The sequence below is a fragment of the Balaenoptera borealis genome (genome assembly GCF_965194805.1).
Source record: "Balaenoptera borealis genome assembly, chromosome: 1".
Taxonomy (NCBI): Eukaryota; Metazoa; Chordata; class Mammalia; order Artiodactyla; family Balaenopteridae; genus Balaenoptera; species Balaenoptera borealis.
In genome coordinates this window covers 114,090,975-114,109,297 of record NC_138860.1, presented here as the reverse complement: position 1 = coordinate 114,109,297, position 18,323 = coordinate 114,090,975, and the positions used below count along the sequence as shown (strand labels likewise).

Genomic DNA, 18,323 nt, shown 5'->3' with positions numbered 1-18,323 from the left:
AGAGTACATCTTTCATAAAATCCTTTAAAGGCTTCCCATCATTTTTAGCATAAAATACAAACTTCTTAGAAAGCTGTCATGATTCAGCTCCTGCCTGTCCAGTCCCATCCTATAGGCATATTTTCCTGGCAGTGTAGAATTTTCCTGACATATAGTACTGGCAATATTCCCTGACCCAAATGAACGGACAGGATGTCTCACTCACACACACCCCCAAATTCCCACTTGCTCCTTTTAAGAGTTCACTTATGTGCTTCCGGTTTTGGAAGCATGTTTTTTTATGATCCTAACCTAAAATATATAATAATAAATTCTAATCAGTAACTTTCTTGTCTGGTCAGTGAATTTTTTGTCTATCTTCCCAATACACTGGGAGCATCCTAAAGTCAGGCTATATTTGATTTTATTTGTATTGGGCCAGAATGTGGCAGGCACTCAATACAATTGCCGAATGAAATAATCAAAATATCTTTCATATCCTCATCCATTCGGCTCAATTCAACAATAATTTCACAAATATAAATGCCAGGCACTTTGAAATACTTTCAAATTCAATTCTGCCGGCAATATTATAAGATAGCCATTAGCATTCCAGTTTTAAAGATAAAGAAAACTGAAACTGAGAAGTGCATATAGAATAAAACAAGGTAATAATGTATTATCTTGCAGGATTTTTTGAGAATTAAAAATAACATAAATAAGTACCAAGTACCAAACATAGCAGTAAGTCAATAACTGGCGATCCTTACAATTATTGATCTGTTGTAAGTACCAGGACTTATTAATGTTTCCTAACTATATGTGAAGGCTGGTCCAGATATACCACATCTGCTCATAATTTAAAATTAATGTCTCATGTTTTTTTCCTAAGAACGTTACTTCCATTCTTTACTGCTCATTCTGATCCTTGGTGTTAACCCTTGGTTCCCACAAGGTCCACATTTCTAATATCTACAGATCATTTCACAAAATGAGACACAGCTCCCCCCCTGGGGACCTCCTAACCCCATTTTGCGAAATACATTCTTACATTTTTCCCAGCATTTTAAAAGAATTTCCTTCCTGGCTTTAAGAAACTGGATGCTGCCTGCTTCTCGTCATTTTAAGAGTTGATGAGTTACAGCCTTGCCTACACATGGCCATGGAGGACTGTGAGAGAAGCAGCTGGCTCTGCTCAGATGAACTAAGCAAGACTCCCTCAACCTTCAGTTTCACTCTCCAGCCCCTGTCCGCTAGCACCTGGAAATGCTCATGGGGTACCATAAAATATTTGCTTCCCACTTCAGGGTGGGGTGGGGTTGGCGCTGCCCAGCCCAGATGAGCAGTGTCCAATTTTAGGATGCCAGTCCCAACAGGCTCCCACCCTGACTTCATGCTCCCTCCCTCCTGGCACTTCTGAGCCTTCTCCTCAGGAATTTAGGGAGAAGGGAAAGGAAGAGAGGAAAAGAGTGCAAAGAAAAGCCAGGAGCGGGTCCCAGATGAGCTCACACTCACTCAGAAAAGAGGATCTAAATTTGAAGATCCATTAGAGTAGGAGTGAACGTTGAAGCCAACTAGTTTACTGGTGAGTAAACGTCTTTGCGTTTGGGCCACAATGAAAATGTCTGCAGGTGTGGCAGGAATGAGTCTTTGCAATTTAACAGACATTTTTTACTCCACATTTCCTCATACCTCACAACCCTTCTCTTTACACAGGTGGCAGATAGAATATGAGGCATGTATTACCTCAAAGAAAAGATGACATAGCAGGCCACGTAAAAATTCTTGGCTTATGAATTTCAAATTCATAGGCTTAATAATAATATTTTATCAAACTAAACATTTTGCATGTATTCTCTTATTTAATCTCCATAAATATGTGGTGTGGTAGATAGAATAATGGTCCCCTCAAAGATTTCCATGCCCTAATTCCTGAAACCTGTGAATAGGTTACCTTAGTTGGCAAAAGAAACTTTGCAGATGTGGTTAAGTTAAGGATCTTGAGATGGGGAGATAAGCCTGGATTATCCTGGTGGGTGAAATGTAATCACAAGGGTCCTTATAACAGGGAGGCAGAAGACTCAGAGTCAGAGAAGGAGATGTGATGGTGAGATGAGGTGAGTTGAAGGGGAGAGCAGGGGAGGGAAGGGAATGGAGTTCAAGGAGTCATTCACTCTAACCAGGACCGGGGAACGTTTGTTTACGTGATTTGGACAAGGTTCATGTTCTGTTCTGACATAAGTATAGAGTGGACTTGCTTTTGCCTTGATCCATCCCCTTCACAGACTGGCCTTGTCGGATGTTGCTGTTTTTTTTTTTGTTGTTGTTGTTTTTTTAAAACACAAATATGTTTATTGATGAGTCAATAATCATACAAAAATATTCATAATCATACCAATAAGTCTCATTGGTCAAATCTTTGAAGGAAGATAGATAATCCATTTTTTCTTTTGAAAACGTCAAAAATTCAACATGGATGAACCTTGAACACATCATGTTGAGTGAGATAAGTCAGACAGAGATAGACAAGTAACGTATGATATCATGTATATGTGGAATCTAAAAAAGCCAAACTTGTAACAACAGAAAGTAAAATAGTGGTTACCAGGGGGTGGGGAGTGGGGGATAGGACAGATGTTGTTTAAGGGTACAAACCTGGAATGGGTAGTAAATAATTCCTAGAGATCTAATGCACAGTATAGTAAATATAGACAACAACAATGTATTATAATCATCAACCTTGCTAAGAGACTAGATTTAACAATCCTAACCACTAAAAAGAAAGGATCATCATGTAATGTGATAGAGGTGCTAATTATCACTACAATGGCCATCAGATTACAATATATAAATGCATTAGATTAACATGCTACACACCTTAAACTGTACAACATTATATGTCAAATGTACAGTCAGCCATCCGCATCCACAGGTTCCACATCTGCAAATACGGAGAGCCAACTATACTTTGCCATTTTATGTAAGGAACTTAAGGATCCATAGATTTTGGTATCCGAGCGGGGGGCGGGGGGATCCCTGGAACCAAACCCCTGTAGTTACCAAGGGACAACTGTATTTCAATTTAAAAAAACAGTAAATGAATAAAAAATTTTAAATTCGAAGATCAGAAAGAACCATGCATTTATTCTCTCTTTCCTATATGAACTGTTCCTCATTGATGTGGGGAAGTTTCTTTTTACAGAAGTATTCCAGCTAATAAACAAAGGAGTAACAAAAGTTGAATATTACCACTTTGTAATCCCCAATGAATTAATGATCTAGGCAATGCTCATCAACATTTGCTAATATCACAAAAAGACAACCTCCTCTGATAGATTGCATTCTGTGAAATATTCACACTGAATCTGGGTCTAACCAACCTTCTACACCTATCTGTGAATGTAAAGGAAACAATGTGTTCTCAGGAAAATATTAAATGATGCCATGGAGCTGGAATCAGCAAAATCCAGGCTGTGAAAAAAATCTATGGAACACAGACTCAGTTTCTTCACTCAAAAATTTACAAGGACGGAGGGGAAAATGACTTAAAATAAACTTAAGAGATATGTCAACCAATCATAATGTATGGAGCTTACTTAGATCCCAATGCAAACAAGCAAAATGTGTGTGTGTGTGTGTGTGTGTGTGTCTCTGGGACAACCAGGAAAATGTAAACACTCACTGTATATTATAAAAATAGTTAGGAATTACTGGGGGTTTTTTTTAGGCATAATAAAAATAGTATTGAAATTATGCTTAACTTTTTTTTAATTGAGGTATAGACATATAACATCATATTCGTTTCAGATGCATAAAACATGATAATGAGATATTTGTATACAATGCAGAATGATCACCGCAATGTCTAGTTACCATCCATCACCATAAATAACTACAAGTTTTTTTCCCTTGTGATCAGGAATTTTATGATCTACTCTCTTGCAAATTTCAAAATGCAATTCAGAAGTTATTAATTATTGTCACCATGCTGCACATTTCATCCCCGTGACATATATTTCATAGCTTAAGTCTGTAGCCTTTTGACTCCCTTCACCCATTTCTCTCACCATCCTCAACCCCTGCCTCTGGCAACCACCAATCTGTTCCATGAGCTTGGGGGGTCTTGGGGGTTTTTGGCTTAACTCTTAAGAGTCCTTATCTTTTAGAGATATATAGAAACACTTATGATTTGGACCTGGAATATGTTTCGTATGACCTGGGGGTGGAAATGGGGATGCAAAAGAAGATACAGATGAACTAAGACTGGCCAGGAGTCAGGAAATATAAAAGCTGGATTATGGGTACACACCATTCTATTTTTGTATGTATTTGAGATTTCCCATAATAAAAAGATTTTTAAAAATCAAGGCAGTGTTAGGCAAAAAAGTCAGATAGTAATTTCTGAAAATTAAATTCTTGTTTTTATTCGGTTGTATTAATTAAGAACAAGCAGGGAGTAAATTGATACAGCCACTACGGGGAACAGTATGGAGCTTCCTTAAAAAACTAAAAATAGAACTACCATACGACCCAGCAATCCCACTACTGGGCATATACCCTGAGAAAACCATAATTCAAAAAGAGTCATGTACCACAATGTTCATTGCAGCTCTACTTACAATAGCCAGGACATGGAAGCAACCTAAGTGCCCATCGACAGAGGAATGGATAAAGAAGATGTGGCACATATACACAATCGAATATTACTCAGCCATAAGAAGAAACGAAATTGAGTTATTTGTAGTGAGGTGGATGGACCTAGAGACTGTCATACAAAGTGAAGTTAAGTCAGAAAGAGAAAAACAAATATCGTATGCTAACACATATATATGGAATCTAAAAAGAAAGGGGGCGGGGGTGATTCTGAAGAACCTAGGGGCAGGACAGGACTAAAGATGCAGACATAGAGAATGGACTTGAGGACACGGGAAGGGGCAAGGGTAAGCTGGGACGAAGTGAGAGAGTGGCATGGACATATATACACTACAAAATGTAAAACAGATAGCTAGTGGGAAGCAGCCGCATAGCACAGGGAGATCAGCTCGGTGCTTTGTGTCCACCTAGAGGGCTGGGATAGGGAGGGTGGAAAGCAGACACAAGAGGGAGGGGATGTGGGGATATATGTATACATACAGCTGACTCACTTTGTTATACAGCAGCAACTAACGCAACATTATAAAGCAATTATACTCCAGTAATGATGTTAAAAAAAAAAAAAAAGCAAGGAATATCATTAGAAAGATTACCAGACCTGTAACTTTAAAAGACTGTAATTTTCATGGCAATACAATTATTTCCAGTCATTCCAGATCCAACTTTAAATCACCAAAACTGAAAGCCCATGACAAGTACCTTATATACAACCCTCTGTCCCAAACCCACCATTTTACCTTTAACATATTATAACCTAGACCAAGTCCATAACCTGCCCATGCCACTTGGAGTGCTAGAAGAAAAGAGTCTTCACCGTTGGTACAGAGGTGAGTGCTTTTCCTTCTGAACTTCCACACTCCCCTGCATATGCCTCAGTTATAAACAACACTTTGTATTATTTGTCTCTAGTCTGTCTTCTCTACTAAACAAGAGGCTTCTGGCAGGAATGCATTCCATTCACCTTCATATTTCCAGTATCTAGCAGAATGCCTGTCATGTTGCAGAACTTGAAGCAAATGATTGTAATACTGTTTCTGAAGGGCTGACATCTCCACCCTGAGAATCTGTTCCACTTTGGCAGGAAGGGATTTCTCCACATCTTTTTTCACTCTCCGGAGAAGGAAAGGCCCTAGCACCTTATGAAGACTCTGATAGCCATTCTCTCTCCCTTTCCCATGGTCTTCCTCAAAATCTTCCCAGAACTCAAACTTCTCCGGCATAATAAAGTGCAGCAAGGACCAGAGCTCTTTGAGGGAATTCTGAAGAGGGGTCCCCGTAATCAGGAGCCTATGGTTGGACTTGAAATCAATCAGAGTTTTATACAATAAAGAGTCATCATTCTTCAACCGATGGGCTTCGTCCACTCCCAGAAAGGCCCAGTTAATACTGCCCAGCACAGTCTTATCTTTTAAGAGGATCTCATATGTTGTTATAAGTGCATTGAACTTCAGCCTTTTGGTCTGACAGTGAATCCATTCATATTCTCGTATCGTATTTCTGCTCATCAGGTCACCTATGTAAACCACTACGTTAATCTCTGGTGCCCAGATTTCAAACTCCCTCTGCCATGAGGTGAGGGTGGATAAACGGACGACTATAAGAAAGGGGCCATACAGCTGGTGTTGGTGGAACAGGTAGGAGAGGAATGATATGGTCTGGATGGTCTTTCCTAGGCCCATTTCATCAGCAAGGATTACACTGCTACTTTTGCACCAAGAATGAGCAAGCCAGTTGAGACCTTCTAGCTGATAATCTCGGAGCTCCAGGTTCTCTCCTCCTAAATATGCCGGCTGTTTCTTTAAAGCCACAAATCATGGTCTCTGCTTCAGGGCCTTGCATTCTCTTGTTGGGATGGTTTTTGAGTTGTTCCGACTATGGAAGCTGTCGATGCAGCTCTGGAATTTCTTTCCAATCAAGGCTTCATCTTCCCAGCTGCACTCTGAATAGGGCAGTCCCATCCATTTGCATAGATATTCAGGTTCATTGGAAGGTGCCGGCTTCCGACTGTGAGCTGGAAAATCTGTTTGACCCAGCGTAGATTTGCTCGTCTTCACAGCTATTACTCTTTCTACTATCTGATACTGTTTGTTCAGCTCTGAGGCCAGCTCTTGTTGGTAGTTGAAATATTCCACATCTTCAGGAGTAACCTTCCCTAACCATTGCTTGATTTCATCCTCTTTCTTCTTGAAGTTCTCTAGTTTTTTTAGGCCCTTCACTTTCTGCTGCTGTAAGGACTCTTCACTCTCCCACGTGCTATGGATATACGACCAGCCCTTCCACTTGATGAGGTACTGGACTTCGCCTTCATCCTTTTCAGGTTCAAAGTCACCACTAGGGTCTCCGTTAGCTTCAACTGCATATACAGTAGTAGAAGCTCCAGTGGCTCCTTTCTTTCCCAGCCTTGAATCTAAGACCTTTTCAATAGTTTCACTATTATCCTGCTGTTCATCAACTCCTTCTCCAGTCATTTCAATGAGGTCATCTGAGTCAGTCTCAAAGTCATCGTCTTCTTTATAACTAACATTTTTAGCCGCTCTGCGGCGAGTCTGCCTTTTGGGAGCTTCATCATCTTCATCCTCATCATCAGAAGAATCTTGCTTTTTCCTCTTTCCACGCTGAGCCTTAGGTTGCTTTTTAACAGGAGGTTTGGGCATTGCTCTTCTGGGGACAGGTCTTCTGGCTTTCACTTTTTTTTGCTCTGGTTCGCTCTCTGCACTGGTGCCTTGTTCCTGTTCATCTTCTGAGGGTTCCCGTTTCCATTTTTCTTGTTTTTTCAGCTGCCTCTGGCCTCTTCTTTTTGGGCTCCCACTCTCAGACCCGCTACTTGCCTCCTCCTTAATATTAAATCGTGATGGTTCTTGTCTGCTTCGGTTTGACCGCCTAACCCCATAAACATCAGGATATTCTTCCCACATCTTCTTCACATCAGCTATCCGTTCCTTCTTAGAGGCTGGCTTCTCTTTGGCTTCTGGAAGAACTGGCTGGGATTTGGACCCTCCCGATTCACTTTCAGATTCTGACTCTCCGAAGATTCAGAACTACTGTTTGACTCGCTGCCATGTCCACTTCCTGGATCGCTGCCCTGCTCACTCTCCGACTGGCTGCCTGAGTCTGAACCCGAAGCTTCTTCAGATGCCGAATGACTCGATGCATTGCTGTGTAGCGAACTGTCCTCCTCTTGGCTTTTGTCCTTATTTCTCATCATCTTTTAATTCTTAAATATTAAGGGGGAGGGGGAATCTGTGTTTGCTTTGAAGTCCTGTGCCCAGGTATTTACTGATCCATGTAGTAGGTCCAAAGCAAGAGTCCTATCTAGTAGTAGAAAAATATCAGATCCAAATAATTAAAAATAAAAACAAAATTCTCCGTTAAAAAACAAAAAATAAATAAAATTATCCTCAAATATGTTAACTGGTCAAAAAAATACAGCAACAATTAATCCTGAAACGGGTTTGGAAGAAAAAAAACCTCATTAGGAGAGCGCACAAAAATGGAGGTGCGCCATGGCTTCTAAGCTGGAAAAAACAACCGGATGTTGCTGTTTTGCGAAATTGTTTATGTTGAACAGGGGAACAGTAAGGCCTAGCCAACAGTACCAGGCTAGCTCTTGTATGTCAGGGGCTGCTTCTTTCTCATTTTTATAGTTTGTATAATCATCCATTTGATGTTTCATTCTTTATTTAACTATGCCCTTCTCTTGAACATATAGGTTGTTTCCAGATTTTCAGTATTACAAATAAACCTGTAAACTTAGGCCTCCAGCTGCCTTAAATAATAAAGGAGATTTACTGGCTCCTGTAACTCATATGTCAAGAAAATGGAAAGACAAGCCACAGACTGGAAGAAAATATTGGCAAATCAAATACCTGATAAAGGCTTTGTGTGTCTAACGTACACAAAGAACTCTCAAAACTCAGTAATTTTTTTCTTTTTAATGAACAAAAGGTTTTAACACATTACAAAATATATATATACATTGGGCATACAAACAAATGAAAATATGCTTAGCATCATTAGGCATTAGGAAAATGCACAATGAGATACTACCATACACATATTAGAATGACTAAAATGAAAAAGACTAACCATACCAAGCGCTGGCAAGGATATAGAGGAACTGGAAGTCTCATAAACTACTAGTGAGATGTATAACCACTTTGGAAAACAGTCTGGCAGTTTCTTAAAAAGTTAAACACATACGTACTGTGTTATACAGCCACTCTACTCCTAGGTATTTACCTAAAAGAAAAGGAAATATATGTCATGCAAAGACTTGTATACAAATGATCATAGCAGTTTTATTTGTAATAGTCAAAAACTAGAAACAACCCAAATGTGCATCAGCAGGTACGTGGATAAACAATTGTGGTACATCCATACAATGGCACACTACTCAACCATAAAAAGGAATGAACTTTTGATACATACAACATGAATAAATTTTTTAAATAATTACGTTGAATGAAAGAAGCCAGATGGAAAAAAGTACACCTATTTATATAAAAAGTACATTCAAATTATATGAAACCCAGAAAACGCAGCTAGTCTATAGTGAAAGGAAGCATATCAGATGTTATCTGGGGAATGGGAGGGGTGGGAGTGACTGATTACAAAGGGGCAGGAGGAAACTTCTGGAAGTGATGGATAGGTTCACTGTCTTGTTTGTGGTGATGGTTTTACAGGATATACATACATCAAAACTCATTAAATTATACAATTTAAATATGTGCAGTTTAAATCATTATTTTTTAAAAGGAGGGAGAGTGAGGATGGGCTTCAAAGAAGCCAGTGACTGTCATCAGAGATCCAATTTCTTTCCCATTCTCCACTGTGCCTCTTGGTCTGGAAGACAGAAAGCATCCCCTGATTGACAGGGGATTTCCAAGCAAGATGCCTGAGACCTGAAATTCACCCCAACTGAATATGCTTAGGTCATGTGGCTATTTTCCAAACAATCACTATGGTCAGAGGAACAAAATACAGGGAACTAGGCTCACCACTGGAGAAGGGGTCATATATCTTTGTAGCTCTGATTATTTCCTTGTGAGAATATTATAAGTAGAATTACTCTGAAAAAAAAAGTTACCAAAATTTGTAAGTCTTAATGTCCTGGGGGAAAAAAAAGAAAGGCAGAGTTAGAAGGGTAATTGAGGAGAGTTTAGTGAAGGACTGTTTACAAAGATGTGAGGAAAATTAAGGGCTAATGAAATTCCTGGGGGTACTAACAACAGTGAGAGAGATGGGGAGATGGGGCAGGGAACCTTTTCCATTTTCTAGACCTGAAGGTGAATGGAGGAGCTTCTCTTGCAACCTGGTGAGAGAGAAGACTATGGGAGAGGAAATACGGGTTGCTGCAGCCTTATGTAGGGAACATAGCCAGTCAATTTGGGGCCCAGCAGGGAGGGAGATACGGAAACAAAGCCCCAACCTCTCTTTCCTTCTCACCTCTCTCCTGCCGGTTAACCAACCTTGCCCAGAGTCTGGAGGTTAAAGGATCCTTGGTGATGTGGTCCAGTCAGTAGGGATCAGCTTCCCAGGGCACAGAGTGGAGAAGGGTGAATAGGGGATATTGAACAAAGAGAATATCCAGCACAGTACTTCTTGCTCAGTTGCTTTCCTCAAAGCTACATTTTATTTTTATTCTTTTATAAATTTATGTATCTGTTTATTTATTTTTGGCTGCTTTGGATCTTCATTGCTGCTTACGGGCTTTCTCTAGGTGTGGCGACCGGGGGCTACTCTTCGTCGCGGTGCATGAGCTTCTCATTGCAGTGGCTTCTCTTTGTTGCGGAGCACGGGCTCTAGGCACGTGGGCTTCAGTAGTTATGGTGCACCGGTTTAGTTGCTCCGCGGCATGCGGGATCTTCCCGGACCAGGGCTCGAACCCGTGTCCCCTGCATTGGCAGGTGGATTCTTAACCACTGCACCACCAGGGAAGTCCAAAGCTACCTTTTAAGTTTTTGTATGTTCCTTTCTTAAAATACCGCTGGCAGGTGGTTAATGAGGGACTTCCATGCCCTGCTAAGAAACAGCCTCCTGTCTTATCCCTGTCCCCACATTGTTTGCTAAATATGTTTGAGGTTGTCCTACAACAACTGAAGTTCTCTGAAAGGTAGGACAGCTGGGCATCTGGCAGCACAAATGGGGAATGGCTTTTTACGGGAGTGTCTTGCCAGCTCCAAAGGCTTAAGTCAAAAGAAAGTTCAGATGATCTCTTTCTCTCGGTTTCTGCCCTCTCCCCAAATTCATAAGCAGAATAGTCCTAACTGGATAAAAATGTAAAATAGCAGTCTCCTCAATTTGTCATTAAAAAATGTAAACACATGGTAGGTACCACTGAATGGCCATATTAGGAAATAGGAGAGGAACTGAGAAAAGATAGTGACTTCCTTTCCATCGTAAAACAAAGAGATTCATGCCTTTACTTTCCAAGGTTTGGTATCTGTTATAAAATGATATTGTTGTTTTGTTGGAGCAGTAGGGAGCACAGTCTAAGCAGTGAGTCACTCTGCAGACCAGACTTGTCTGAGTGTGTCTGCAAATCACTAGAAGATGGGGGCCGTGGTGGGGGGAGGTGGGGGTGATGGTGGGAGTCCTGGTCTGAGTCAGAAAGCTGAGATCAGGAACACCCACGTTCAAGGACAGGAGAAGGTGGATGTCTCAATTCAAGCAGAGAGGGCAAATTCACCCTTCCTCTACCTTTTTGCTCTACTCTCTTTTGGTTCAATGGATTGGATCATGCCTACGGGAACTGGCAGGGTGCTCTTTACTCAGTCTACTGGTTCAAATGCTAATCTGGAAACACCCTCACAGACACACCCAGAAAAAAATGTTCTACCAGCTATCTGGCCATTCCGTAGCCCAGTCAAGTTGACACATAAGTTTAACCATCACACTGTGTTTGAAAAAAAGAAAAACCTGCTTTTACTACCTGCCTAACAGGATTATTGAAATATTACACTAAAAAATTTAACGTGAAAAAAAGCACAATGTCTGGTTCATAATAGGCAAAGTTAGTTTTCTTCTTTTTCATACTATCTGCTTCCCCATTCAATGCCACTGTCTACGTAAAACCTCTTTTCATCAGTCATAAGAAGTTGTTTTTAATCACTTGACTGCTTTGTTCATTTTTTTTTCTTTTTGTTGAGATTTCAGCTGCCACTCAGTCAGGTATAATTTGCTAATATCCTTTTGAACATACTCTGATTTAAGTTAAGATAAATGCTGTGTACATTTAAGGAAGGAAGGGAAAATGGGACAGTCACTATAGTGGATTGAATAGTGCCCCCCAAAGACAGGCCCAGCTCCAAATCTCTGGAACCCGTAAATGTGACCTTATTTGAAAAAAGGGTCTTTGCAGGTGTAATTAAGCCAAGAATCTCAAGATGAGATCATTCTGGTTAATCTGGGTAGGGCTCAAATCCAATGACAAGTGTCCTTATAAGAGACACATAAGGACAAACAGGGAGAGAAAACAAGAAGATCACGTGAAGGTGGAGGCAGAAATTGGAATTATGCTGCCGCCAACCAGGGTATACCTGGAGCCCCCAGAGGTTGCACCAGGCAAGAAAGGACCCCTCTAGAGCTTTCAGAGGGTGAGTGGCCCTGCTGACACCTTGATTTCAGACGTCTGGCCTCCGTAACTGTGAGAGAATAAATTTCTGTTGTAAGCCATCCAGTGTGTGGTAATTTATTATAGCAGCCACAGGTACTGATATAAGAAATCACATCTACTGCATGCTAGCGCTCTTACAGGAGCTTCAAACATGCTGTGTCATTTAGCCCTCAAAAGAACCCGTTCAGGTAGTATTACAATCAGTGCCTATTTTTAGATGAAGTAATTTATCCACAGTCAGAGAGTTAATGAATGATAAGCTGAGATTAAATCTAATAACTTTTATCATAAAGCTCATACACTATCCATTGTATCATGCTACCTGTCAAATACATTATGCTATTTAAAGAGAATGTGACATTGAAAAAAAATCAAGTTTTTTTTTTTAACCCATAAACATACAAAGTAGTCTCACCATGTAAGTGTTCATAAATATTTTCCACCTGCTTGATAATTGAATGGACAGGAATGTTTAAGGAGAGATAAGATGACAATACCCTATTAAGTATGTCAAGGAGTGCTACACTTCAGTATTGGTATTTATGTTTCTTTTGAATCTTTTATCTTTTCCTTTAGGTGACCTTAGTTTTTCATTTATTCATTTAATAATTCATATGTGCCAGGTATTGTGCTAGGTGATAGTGATGTAAAAATAAATATTATTCCTGTCCAAGTTACTCCAAAAGGAAAATTAATTACAGCTTATAAGTTGTATAAAATAGATTGTTCAAACCCTTTAACCATCGATAATGTAATGTTGCTAAAATTTTCATACCTTCTGCTCTTTACTGCTATTCAAACAATGAAGATTTCCCACCTTGGTGTGAAACATAAATTTACAAAACCTCTGTTTTACATGTATGCATGGAACAAGTTGTCAATATGACATAAGTACATGTAGTTATTAGTCATGACGATAATGTGTGGGAATGGGTAACGGTCAAGGCAGACCCATAGAACTTCTAAGGTTTTTCATAGTTTAGCTCAGATCATTGCGTGAATTCTCCCAACCCAGGAACAAGAGACTCTGAAGAGATTATCTCATTTAAGCAAGGTGACCAGTCTCAAAAGACTCTTAACATTTCTGTTACTGAAACCTGTTAAACTCCATTTCTATTGAATACCACTCGTAAATGTTGGGAGATAATTTTCTATTGATCTCTCACTTTTCTGCACGTCCTGTTAGTAGAATCACTGATAGCTACTGTTCTAGGCTGTCTTTTTAAGGATGTCTGTCTATATAGCAAACAGCTTGGGACGACTGAGATAGTATTTGTCTCTAGAGTAAAGGGCAGATTTATTTGCTGACCAATAAAATAAAGATCATGTCTTTCACCAGGGAAAAGTTTGAGCAGGTCTGCTTGTGGCCACTCTGGCATGTGCAACTTGGAAGGGAGGAGGGAGTTGACCAACGGGGAAGAGAAAGCAGTGAATAAATACTTGCTTCCTCTTTTAAACCTGCGTGAAAAGTTCTATAACACATTTCAAAAGACCCCTCACAGGATTCTGCAAGATTGTGCACCAGTCACCCACAGGGGTGGCCAGACCCTTAACACATCCTTGTCTTGGCTTCTCCGCCTTCCTGCCTGGTATGCCTGCTCCCTGGAATAACACAGTTTAATAAATGTTACTGGCCTTAAGGGGAATCCACACAAAGATACCATCTTATATGTCTTGGTTTTAGCAATTGTTATTTTCCTGTAAATTAATGTCTGGAAAATTTGAAGAGTTATTATTATCAGTGTTGGGACTAAGCTGTTAGTGCAAAAATCCTGGGTTCTAACAGAATCCAATGCTTTTCGGGTGCCTTAAGAAGGGTGGTCAGTTCCTCTCTTAATTTCTTTCATAGGACTCCCTAATTTCATATTGAAAAAGAGAAAATGTAAACTGATAACCACAAAAGAGCATGGAAGAGAGAAGTGGGCATATTCCATGAATACATTAGTTTCTATAACTGCCTACTCAAGATTAACTAAAAAAAAAAAATAAGAAAAAAGACAGGAAAATTTGGGATGCTGGTTGTTAAACCAGTTTTACAATAAAGTGTTCACTTTGTTCAAGCAAAGTGTAAAGTTTAGGGAACTTATCCTTCATTTTTAATATTCATGATGACTATCCATGGGTAAACTGCAGTGGAAATGTGGTAGAAAGAACTCACTGGCCAGAGGTCTTGCTACAAGGAACTATCTTGTAAAGTTAGCTTGCTTTGACAAGTTCCAGATGTGCTTCATCTGACCAGAATTATTGACATACTGGAGCTGAGCATAGATCAAGGAGATGTGATTTCTTGAAATATAGAAGATGTGTGTTTATATAATCAATTGTTTGTCTTATAGAATCTAAAACTAGAATATATATATTTTTTATTTTAATCATTTTTGGTAAGACTGTTGTTATGCTTTATGTGTGTGTCACATGAAAGAAGGCACCAATCATTTTCATTTCTGGGCCTCTATTTTCCCTTCTCTTTTATATTTTGGTTGCCACCTTCCACCACTTTCTTAGCTATGTGATGGCTTGAAGAGATAGTGGCTATACCTTCTTAAAGCCAATAACTCACTACCTTCAAGGATGGCTAGTAGGCAAGGGACCCTCTTTAGGTCCCTCTAACATATTCTGAGATCAGAGTTACCCTTTCTGAGGAACTTGCAGGTTTCTATAGAGGTGCCATAAAAACTCTCCAAGAAAGTTTATGATGTAGCTTACAATCTGCTCCAAATTTTAAGATACATGTGCTACTCTACCCTTTTCATGTGGATATGGAGAAAGCATGTATTAGAATGTATGAGTAACAACATAAGTGTGACTTAAACTGTTAAGAAGGATTAGAATCATTGCTGTTGAGAACACTGAAGTAATTTTACTGGCTTTACCATAACCCATTACCAGCTATACAAATGCAGGAAGGAAAGGCTCAGTGGATCTTTGCCTTCACTTCAAAGAGGCACTGAGTATTTGCTGCCTTCTCCCTCTTCATATCAAAATTAAATACCAGGGGCTTCCCTGGTAGTGCAGTGGTTAAGAATCCGCCTGCCAATGCAGGCGACATGGGTTCAAGCCCTGGTCCGGGAAGATCCCACATGCCGCGGAGCAGCTAAGCCCATGCGCCACAACTACTGAGCCCGCATGCCATAACTACTGAAGCTCATGCGCCTAGAGCCCGTGCTCCACAACAAGAGAAGCCACCGCAGTGAGAAGCCCGCGCACCGCAACGAAGAGTAGCCCCCACTCGCTGCAACTAGAGAAAGCCCGCGAGCAGCAACGAAGACCCAACTCAGCCAAAAATAAAGTAATTAATTAATTTTTTAAAAAAAGAATGTCACTTCGTTATCAAGAGTCTTAAAAAGAGTATTTAAAACAAAAAAATTAAAGACCAAAATCATTGTCCATCCAGAGTCACACTGTTAAAGACTTCAGGATATGGATTTGTGCCATATTTCCTCCACTCTGCCTTCTGTACTTTTTTCACACGGAGAGGGTGAATTGGGGCTCTCCTATCAAGAAAAAGAAACTACCGTTAGAAAGTACTAGTCTCAATTCTTAACTGTTGTAATTAACAAATACTAGTGCACTTGTATCCTCTCTTTTTCTGTATTAAATAGCTGATTTACTGTATGGTAAAAATTTCTTCTGCACTCCTTAATGGCATTTGTTTAATTCGTATGTTCATGCTAAAATGCAAGCTGAAAAATAAACAAATGGGACCTAATGAAACTTCAAAGCTTTTGCACAGCAAAGGAAACCATAAACAAGACGAAAAGACAACCCTCAGAATGGGAGAAAATATTTGCAAACGAATCAACGGACAAAGGATTAATCTCCAAAATATATAAACAGCTCATTCAGCTCAATATTAAAGAAACAAACACCCCAATCCAAAAGTGGGCAGAAGACCTAAATAGACATTTCTCCAAAGAAGACATACAGACGGCCACGAAGCACATGAAAAGATGCTCAACATCACTAATTATTAGAGAAATGCAAATCAAAGCTACAATGAGGTATCACCTCACTCCTGTTAGAATGGGCATCATCAGAAAATCTACAAACAACAAATGCTGGAGAGGGTGTGGAGAAAAGGGAACCCTCTTGCACTGTTGGTGGGAATGTAAATTGATACAGCCACTATGGAGAACAATATGGAGGTTCCTTAAAAAACTAAAAATACAATTACCATATGACCCAGCAATCCCACTACTGGGCATATACCCAGAGCAAACCGTAATTCAAAAAGACACATGCACCCGAATGTTCATTGCAGCACTATTTACAAAAAAAATAAAAATAAAAAAAAATAAAATAAATAAAATAAAATAAAATGCAAGCTGCTTTTGTGAGGCTCTAAAAGCTGACAAACTTTTTCCATAAAATATTTTAGACTTTGTGGGCCACACGTCTCTGTGGCAACTATTCAACTCTGCCATTGTAGGACAAAAACAGCCATAGATGTTACATAAACAAATGAGCATGGCTGTGTCCCAATACAACTTTATTTATGGCATTGAAATTTGGTTTTCATGTAATTTTCATGTGTCACAAAATAGTATTCTTTTAAAAAAAAGTGTTTTCAATAATTTTAAAATGTAAATTCATTTTAGCTTGCCGTGTGTACGAAAACAGGCAGCAAACTAGATTTGGCCCACAGATCACTGATGCTCCAATATCAAACTTATGAGAGTTACAGTTTATCATTGTGCTTAAAGCTTCAGAGTAAACCATGCCTGTGCCTCCATTTTAAATTCTATTTTAGTATTTTGGGGGAGGGGCAAGGATTTACAACCTTACTGTAAAATTCTTCTTTGGGATAAAATTTGGTATTTAAAACCTAAAATAGAGAAGACAATTGTTCTAAATCTGAAATATCACTAGGACTGAACCCCAACTAACGTTGCTGTATTAAACTATATCTTGCTTAACTGTCTTAAAAATAATGAACATTCACCTCTTTAAGTATTTTAAATAAAAGTTGACTAAATATAATTTTCTTCTGTAATTTAAAAACATACAGGAGGGACTTCCCTGGTGGCACAGTGATTAAGAATCAACCTGCCGGGGCTTCCCTGGTGGTGCAGTGGTTGAGAATCTGCCTGCTAATGCAGGGGACGCGGGTTCGAGCCCTGGTCTGGGAGGATCCCACATGCCGCGGAGCAACTGGGCCCGTGAGCCACAATTGCTGAGCCTGCGCGTCTGGAGCCTGTGCTCCGCAACAAGAGAGGCCAATAGTGAAAGGCCCGCGCACCGCGATGAAGAGTGGCCCCCACTTGCCGCAACTAGAGAAAGCCCTCGCACAGAAACGAAGACCCAACACAGCCAAAAATAAATTTAAAAAAATAAATTCAAAACAGTGATCAAGAGAAAGACAAATAAATCATCAGAGAAAGCTGAGCAAATACACATTTAAAAAAAAAAAAAAAAAAGAATCAACCTGCCAATGGAATCAACCTGCCAATTCAGGGGACACGGGTTCAAGCCCTGGTCCAGGAAGATACCGCATGCCACAGAGCAACTAAGCCTGGCACCACAGCTACTAAGCCTGTGCTCTAGAGCCCGCGCGCCACAACTACTGAACCCGCGTGCTGCAACTACTGAAGCCTGCGTGCCTAAAGCCCATGCTCCACAAAAAGAGAAGCCACTGCAAAGAAAAGCCCACGCACTGCAGCAAAGAGTAGCCCCGGTTCACCACAACTAGAGAACGCCCGCACACAGCAACGAAGACCCAAAGCAGCCAAAAAATTTTTTTAAAAAAGCGAATGGCGGTGCCATTTAAAAAAAAAAAAAATACAGGAATATTAAAAGTTTCATACAAAACTGATATATCATTTAAAATTTTTCATCAAGCATATTTCTTTTCTAGCAAAAGGGCGCCAAGACAAAGGCCCTGAACTTGGAAATTCTAGCGATTTTTCAAAACCTTAAATCATCTTCTTTAAAGATAACAGAAAATGGAAGTCAAACAATTATGACTTCACTGTAGTGGATATTTTTCCCATTAATGGCTGAAGTGAAATTGTCAGCTCATTTTGGAGTGATACAAGATGCTAGCAAGATTTAGTCCCAGGAGATGAAACTTGACACA

General features: G+C 39.8%; 1 pseudogene across 1 annotated transcript; it reads right to left on the bottom strand.

Annotated features, from left to right (window-relative positions):
• Window positions 1-2,355: 2,355 nt before the first annotated feature.
• On the bottom strand, window positions 2,356-8,152 carry LOC309625114 (chromodomain-helicase-DNA-binding protein 2 pseudogene; annotated as a pseudogene). The gene has a single exon. The product of its transcript is annotated as a chromodomain-helicase-DNA-binding protein 2 pseudogene (transcript).
• Between the last annotated feature and the right edge of the window lie 10,171 nt (window positions 8,153-18,323).